Source organism: Erithacus rubecula, assembly GCF_903797595.1.
Source record: "Erithacus rubecula genome assembly, contig: SUPER_Z_unloc_2, whole genome shotgun sequence".
Classification (NCBI taxonomy): Eukaryota; Metazoa; Chordata; class Aves; order Passeriformes; family Muscicapidae; genus Erithacus; species Erithacus rubecula.
In genome coordinates this window covers 7,616,249-7,624,278 of record NW_027635860.1, presented here as the reverse complement: position 1 = coordinate 7,624,278, position 8,030 = coordinate 7,616,249, and positions in this window count along the sequence as shown.

Genomic DNA, 8,030 nt, shown 5'->3' with positions numbered 1-8,030 from the left:
AACTTAGGCATTCTCCCAAATATACTTGCCTCGCAGGAAATTCAAGATACCTACGTCTGTTTTGGTATAAAATAACATTATGTGGCTTTGAATTGTAGAGTCAAATGTCCTTTTTTTGCTTAGATGAGAACATATGTTTCTCACAGCACTGCTGAAATACAGCATGGTAGGCTCCAAAACTCTTAACGTTTTTACTAAAGGAACTGAATACCTGCTAAGAGACCTTAAAAAAGGAATACCAAAGATTGGCTGAAGGGAATTCCAGGTTTTGATTGTTGTAGAGCTTTTGTTTGTTGCAGACAAGAATTATTCCAGGCATATTCAAGTATTAAGCCTTTCCTGGTCACACATGTCCCCTTTACCCATTGGTTGTGATGCTACAAGGGTTGACTTGTGTTGCACCAGAACACTTGGACGTGTGCCTGTGCCACATTCTGTTGTTGACTGGCAGCGTGAGGGGCAGCATACAGTAAGTAGCATTCTGCACTGCAATCCAGCAGTGATTTCAAGGAAAAATTAGATCAAAGAGCAAGGAGATAGTCCTCATTGCAGGCTGTTCACAGTTCATAGATATATCCCATGCTGGCTGTATGAGAAGACTCTGTACCAGAGTAGCACAACTTCTAAATGGTTATAGCTAGTAGAAGTTTACTAGTTAGAGGAATAATAATTTGTGTTATTTGCTGAAGTACATTTATTGTGAGTGGCAAGGGTACTAAAAAATTATAGAAAATAGTTTGGAAGTTATTCAAAGTTCTTAAGCAAGCAGGGAACTTTAACAATGTTTTTATCTTCATTTTATTTTGGTGCAGATAACAGGAATATGGGATCTCTGCAAGGGTCCAGATGGAAAATACTGTAAACCAGAATGACATGCATATTGGTTCTCAGTCAAACAGTTGAGAACAAAGCTTATAAATAGTGCATGGAAAATGAAAACAATACAGCAAAGAAATTTGAGTTCTTTCACTTCTTTCTTTCCTCTTACTATTCCTTTTCTTTCCCACTTTCTTCCACCTGTGCTTTTATTTCCCCTTTCTAAAAACCACCTCTGCAACTTTCCTTCATTAATTGCTGATATTAAATAATAGAATTCAACGTTTATTATACAGACCGGCTTAATTTTTATACCACTTCATTTTCCTCACTTATGGTTACTGGTGTTTACTGCAGAAGTTCAGCTTAATTACCAAATTTGACTAGACAGCATCAATTTGGTATTTTTTTTTTCCACAGTTAGTTGATGTAACCAATGCAAAGCCATCTAAATTGGCTTCAAACAAACAAACTGAAAATGGATATGAGGTGACCATACAGTATTTTGAATCAAAGTGAAAGTAGTGGCTCACATCCAGTTAAATCAAATTAAGAATATTAGCATAAAGTTTTGAACCAATTTGACTGAATTGTGTTTAATGTTTTACCTGACATTAGTGACACAATCTTGAATTTAGATGAAGCCTCTGGTGGGCTAATGACTGTAAAACTTATATACAGTGTCTCCAAAGTTCTGCTGTGAATGGTGCATAACATTCCATGTATTTTTGAATATTCACACCAAAACATAATAGAAACACCTGTGATTTATTTTTTTGTGTAAAAGGGAAGAGTATAGTATATCTATATATATATAGTATAGTATATCTATACTCTATAGTATACTCTATATCTATAGTATATCTATTTTCATGTGGCACTAAGAAAATATTCTGTATATTTTGTGCATTCCTGATTTGCCAGAACAAATGTTAGGACTCTTGTTTTAAACACAGTTAAAGGAGTTAAATTAAAAAAGCTTCATGGTAAAGCATAACTGGATGGACAGCAATTATCTCCTGCTTTGGACAGGGATTGGACTGTGCAGATTCTCTGCCTTTAGTATGCCAAATCTCAAGCACATAGCCTTGCTGAGTGTCAACCAGAAGGCAGCATCCTTGTTGGGTCTTCAATAATTTAAATAAATCAAATAATCTTGCTTCACTTTCAGTGGGATTTCTTTTTCAGTTATTATTTTTCTAGTTCTTACAAAGAATCACCCATTCAAAAGTTTAGGAAGAAGAATCATCCCATTCATGATCCTGATCCATTAGCAGGTGTTTTCCAATTGTACTCTGTAACTTCGCTCTAGCGTGAGTTATTTTTGTTAGTTTGATTCACAAAAATCATATTTAAAGTTTTGGAGTTGTCTTTAGTCATATCCATCCCAGAATTCTTTTCTCCAGCCTCTCTCTTTATGTATATTGTGCTTGGGTCTTGCCAACAAGCTTTTATCTCCCTAGCCTCAGTTATGTGGAACTTTTTGCACCTCAGCTTTTGTTATGAGAGTTTGATTTTTTTTTAAACGAACCATTTTGAAAATAAAGATTTTATTGTATCGTGACAGAATTTACAGCTTATTTCAAAGTAACTAGCACAGATACAAAATATTGCTGGACAGGAATTTGTACAGGAAATCAAAAGAATAGCAAAGCTGTCTATTGCCCATTTACATACAGTCACATTCTAAAGTGACTCATTGTGAGAAAATAGTACTGAAACAAATGCTCAGTTTTCCAAAGAAAGCACACAAGGAGTATCCTTCCTGAAACAGACTGCAAGAGCTACAAAAAAAGCTTTGTCTTTGTGAACATTCAGTTATTACAAATGTAAAAGGAACTAGATATGAGAAAATACAATTATTTTTTCCAGGAGACATAGAAAGAATTTAAGAGTAAGAACAACATAGAAGAGAAAAAATCAGCTGATTGAAGAATTTCTGTGTAATTTATACTGGATAGATTCTATAATCTAATTCTATACTAGACAGGCTAATGCAGCAAGTGGTGAACAGGGAAAGGAATTGTGTTGAGTAAGAACTGTATTAACATTGCCCAAATTAGAAACATGTTTGTTTCTTTAACACTTAAAAACTGTTTTTTATGGACGTTTTTATGATGGCATCAACAGGCACTTCTAGAATCCAATTTTGGTTTTATTTAAATAGAACTTCTGTTAACCAGCAAGCATAATACAAACTAATTTTTGAGTATGTCAAACTCAATAGCACAAGAAACAACAAGGTTAGTCCTATGGTGGGGGATGACAGGGCAGGAGGTGGGCAAAGCTTAACTAAATGTCCTGAAAGAAAAAGAACATCAAACTAAATCTGTCAAATAGGGGTAAGTGGACAAATTAAAACTAAAGGGAAGACAAATTTATAGAATAAAAGGTAATCAGTCTTTTGGATTCTGACTTCTATTTTATAATATAGAATAATCAAATTACTCTCTCTAAAAATAATTTAATTGTACCTTAAAACAGACTAATTAGCTTTTGTGAAAAGATAAATATCCTGGATTTCCTAATTATATATTGCTTACAAATACAAACATGTTGGAAAAGAAGTCACATTTCCAAGTTATGAGCACTGCTGATTTGATTAGATAAAAGTCTTGGTCTTGTAACCCTTGTTAAATATTTTCTGTGGCACAGCAGATAATGAAAACACATACCACCTCTCCAAATGAGGGAGGTTTAGTTTGAATCAGACTGGTAACAAAACAGATTACTTCATTCCACCCAGTAGTGTTCTATCATCCTGTGTGGTCACAGGGTCCACAATTATGAACAGTGGCATCAGTACAATCCTGAACATATATTTGGCATTTATTTTCAAAGGATTGGCCAGAAAACAAACAAACATGTATAGCACAAAAAACGGGTAAATCTACAATAAGACTTTCAGCATTATTATGGAATCTGAATAAACATGGACTGTTAGTTACACTCTCTCATTTCTTTGGAAAGTCTTAATTCACTTATACCATCTTCATGGTACTAGTTTTCTGAAGTCAGTAATAAGTTGTAACAGCATCATAGATTCATGGTACCTTTATTAATAAATACTTTTGTCCCACTTTCCTGCTGCTCACCCAGTGAAATGCTCTCTTCACACATACTTTGGTTTGGAAATGGATTAGTGCTACAGTGTGTGAGGAATCAAGGTCTTCTTTTGACTTAGAGGTACTTGGCTTTGTCAACTCTTTGGTCTCTTCTCTCTTTCTTTCCCTCCAACTTTCATGTTCTCTGCTTGTTTCCCAGGTAACTGATAGATGTTTGCTAATTTGCTTCTAATTAGCCAGCTCCTAATTCATAGTTTAACATTCTGTAATATTCAGCATCAGCAACTCTCACTAAGATCGATCCCAGGATTTAGTACCTCATTCAGTGCTGCACAAAAAATTCTGCATTTTTATAGCTATGTTGCATTCAGTGACAATTAACATGGGACAAAAGAAATGTTTGAGCTTTGTCTTTGTAGTACAAGAGGAATTGTTTATTCCTAGGCTATTGGAGAATGACACACACACTTTCCTTAACACTGCCAGGCAGGAAAGAGCTTTTTCTGTGGTAGTTGCACATGTTGCTGTATGCATTTTGCCACTGAAAGTCATGTAGATAGAAACAAGACACAGACTATAAAATTTTAGAATCAGAAACAGAACGGTTTGGGTCAGAAGGGATCTTTCAACATCTCAGTCTGTTATGTACTGTCTTGGCAGTCCCATTGCCAGGGGCAGGGACATCTTTCACTAGGTCAAGGTGCTCAAAGCCCTGTTCAGCCTGACCTTGACCCAAACACTTCCATGAATCCAAATCTTATCATTTTCTGAAACCTATTTCCAACTTATTTATTTTCATAAATTCTATTTGGATTTTCTTGCATTTAAGAGCTACATATTGTTGGGAATATTTCTGTACATTCAGTCCAATACTGAAGTAGTTACAGAAAATCAGTATTTTCTCAGTTTTATGAGAAGCTCCTTTAAAGCTCTACTACAACAAGAATGGACACCTGTCCTTTGTTGTATTTTCTCCTATTGCATAAAACTGAAATTGGAAATCTGAGTTACCACCAAGAAGAAAATATTTCTTTGTTAATAATCACACAGTGCTGCTATTCACCACAGTGGCTAAGGAAAATTGCCTTCTCTCCCTGTTTTCAGTCTGTGATACCATTGTCTAGATAGTGTCTAAAGCAAAACCCAAAAAACTTCCACGAAAAATTGGCATTGTAACAAAATCTAGTAATGCAGTATAGAATTACTTTAAATTATTTTATTACCAGTTTTATTCATTACTTAAAGTACCCTGAGCAGACTGACAGATTGAGAGTTTTCTGATACTTCAAAAAGTAATTTTACTTGTAGTTAGTAAAGTCATGAGCTTTGTTAACAGCTGTTTTCACCTGAATTCTTCAGAAGCAGCTTCTGCTTCCTCTTGACTGGATAACAGCACCAGCACTTATCTAAAATGAAGTTTATCAGCAGATAAATAACTAAAAGTTACAACTTCTCAGAGTGCCTGACATAGGTAGGCAACGTGGTTGTACAGCATCAGCAACTTGCAGCATGGTAGAAAACTATCAGCACCTCACATATTGCCCTTTCCATTAAAAACTGCACCATCTACAAAAACACCAGAGGTATTTGTCATTACTCGCATCTGAGAAGGTGCTGTTCATACAAGGCTCACCATTCTAACTTGTCATGTATCCTAGTAAGCAGTCTAAAAACAACTGAACCGTGACAAATATGTGTTGGGGGTTGAGTGTTTTTCTGTTACTGTGTCAATTGAAAGAATTTTTCCCATTATCATGCCAATGGAGCTGGCCGGGTTACACCCAGGGTCCCTGATGGGTCCAGACAAAGGGGTGGGTGGGAACAGCTCCCGGAGGGGCCTCTGAGGCTTCCGGGAGGGCACTCGCGTTTCCGGCGAGCCGGGAGCAGGACGCCCGGGGATCGTTCAGCCACGCGGCCGAGCACAGCAGAGCCAGACCCTCTGTGATCACCTGCCCTGCATCTGCCCCGTTCCAGCCTCCTGCCTCTGCGGACACAGCTGATCCCCCGGACACACACGGTGAGTGAGGAGCCACCGCTCCAGCCCGTTCCCGCCCGGGACCGGCGTGGCCGCTGCTGCCCCTCCCCCCCTCCTTCCTTCCTCCATTTCCCGCCTGCCCTTCAGCAAATCCGGGCTCTGGACTAAGCACAGAGACAGCGTGCTTGCATCTAAAGGGACTGACACCGAGTTATCTATTTCGTTCTGTTAGCAATTTTAACTGTTATTGTTTTCTGTTTGTATAGTTAGATATATTAGTAAAAGAGCTGTTATTCCCACCCCCCTTATCTCTGCCTCAGAGTCCTTGATTCAAACAATCATAATACTTGGGGGAGGGGAGTGGAACCAAAGTCTCTATTCCAAAGGGAAACTTCTGCCCTTACTGGCAGACACCTGTCCTTTCAAACCAGGACAATATGAAATAATTCATATATTGAAAAACAGTCAGCAACTACACTAGTACAACACAACAGACATTCTATAAATTAGCAATATACAAACGGATTTTATTATTTGTAAAGCTCAGTAACAAGTTATGGTTTTATTGCATAGTATAGCAACGTGTTTCACAATGTACTAAAAAGAAAAATAACTAAATGCAGAATATTTATTATAAAACTTGCAAATATATGGACTGGAAAAGGTTGGAAACTCACAGGGGTCTTCTCCCTTCTTCCCACTGCTACAATTTGCCAAGGATAGATGTTTGCCCACATAGATACACATCCTAAACTACATGCTTCTTTGTATATTAGACACAGAATAATCTTTCCTATGCTTATTTATAATCCAGTCTCTAGAATATTCATGTTCACAGGTTGATACTGTACTTTATAGTAATGAATGTGTAGGCTCATTATCTTGCTTAAAGGGAAGGGGCTAAGCCCTAATTCACTCTGGGAGCAGAGGAATGTGATCAGCATGTCTCTGTAGGAAGGCATGGCACTGAGTGGAAAGAAGCAGAAGCATCCACTGAGAGGATGAACCAGTCTTGCTGAGCCTTAAAAAGAAACACCAACAGGCCAAGAAGGTTATACTGTACATGTGAGGTATTGTGGTGGCACTGAGAGATATGAGACAACAGAAACAGTGATGAAACTGAACCTTCTTTTCTCCTCCATGGGAATAGCTCTGTTGGACTTCTGGATTCTGGCAAGAAGGACATGGAATAATTAAAACTTAGACTAATGGTTGCAGTTTTTTGTTTGTTCGGTTGGTTAGGGGTTTTTTATGTCAAAGCACAGAATTGCAGTAGAGACCACTTCTTTTTCCTCTTCAAGTGTGTAAATACTCTTTCAGCTTGAGTAAATAGTAGCTGAAGTAAGTTAGTAACTGAAAGTGTGGCATTTTTCACTGACAAACTCCCAGAAACTTTTAAGAAATCAAATGCATGGCATGTAACAAAGCTGTGAGTTACAATACCATTCAGATGCATTCAGACAGCAAAATTTATTTGTCTTAACCATAACAATTTGAGGTTGTAGATCCTGAAATTATGTTAGAATCCAGAGAAAACAGAATAAGAATTTAAACCACTGGCACACCACTGCTACAGCTGCAGCTATAAACAAATGTCTCTCACTTGAAATGAGGGTAGAGGTAGAATATATTCCTGAAAAACAGTTAATTCAGTAAAAATATGATTTTTTACAGCTATCCAACATATTTCTATGTGTTCACCACTCTTCAAATGATCTACTGACAATTGCATAAACATTATCAGCTAATATGCTTATATTTAGTGAAAGACAATAATTATTCAGATGACTCTCCAAGAAGGCCCTTCAATTTCTTTTTCAGCTCTCTGCTGGTTTTCTTATAGAAATATAAATCTTTTTCCAGTTGCTGGATTTTTACTTCATACCCTTTCAGGGTTTCTGCAACACCTTCACCGTTTTGTTCTAGAAGAAATAAAACAAGTTTAAGAACCACGTATCTTTGTCAAAAATTAAGACAAAAAACTAGACAGAGTATCTTAATGGCATTTTGCTTGCAATGTGCATGTTTTTATTAATATGAAATAAAAAAAGCTGTGCCAATCCCACCTTTTAGTTGTAATAATATTTAGAAGATCAGGATCAACAGAACTGGTATCTTACAACTTTTCAGTATCAGTGAATTCAATATGAAAACACAATACTTCTGATGCTATT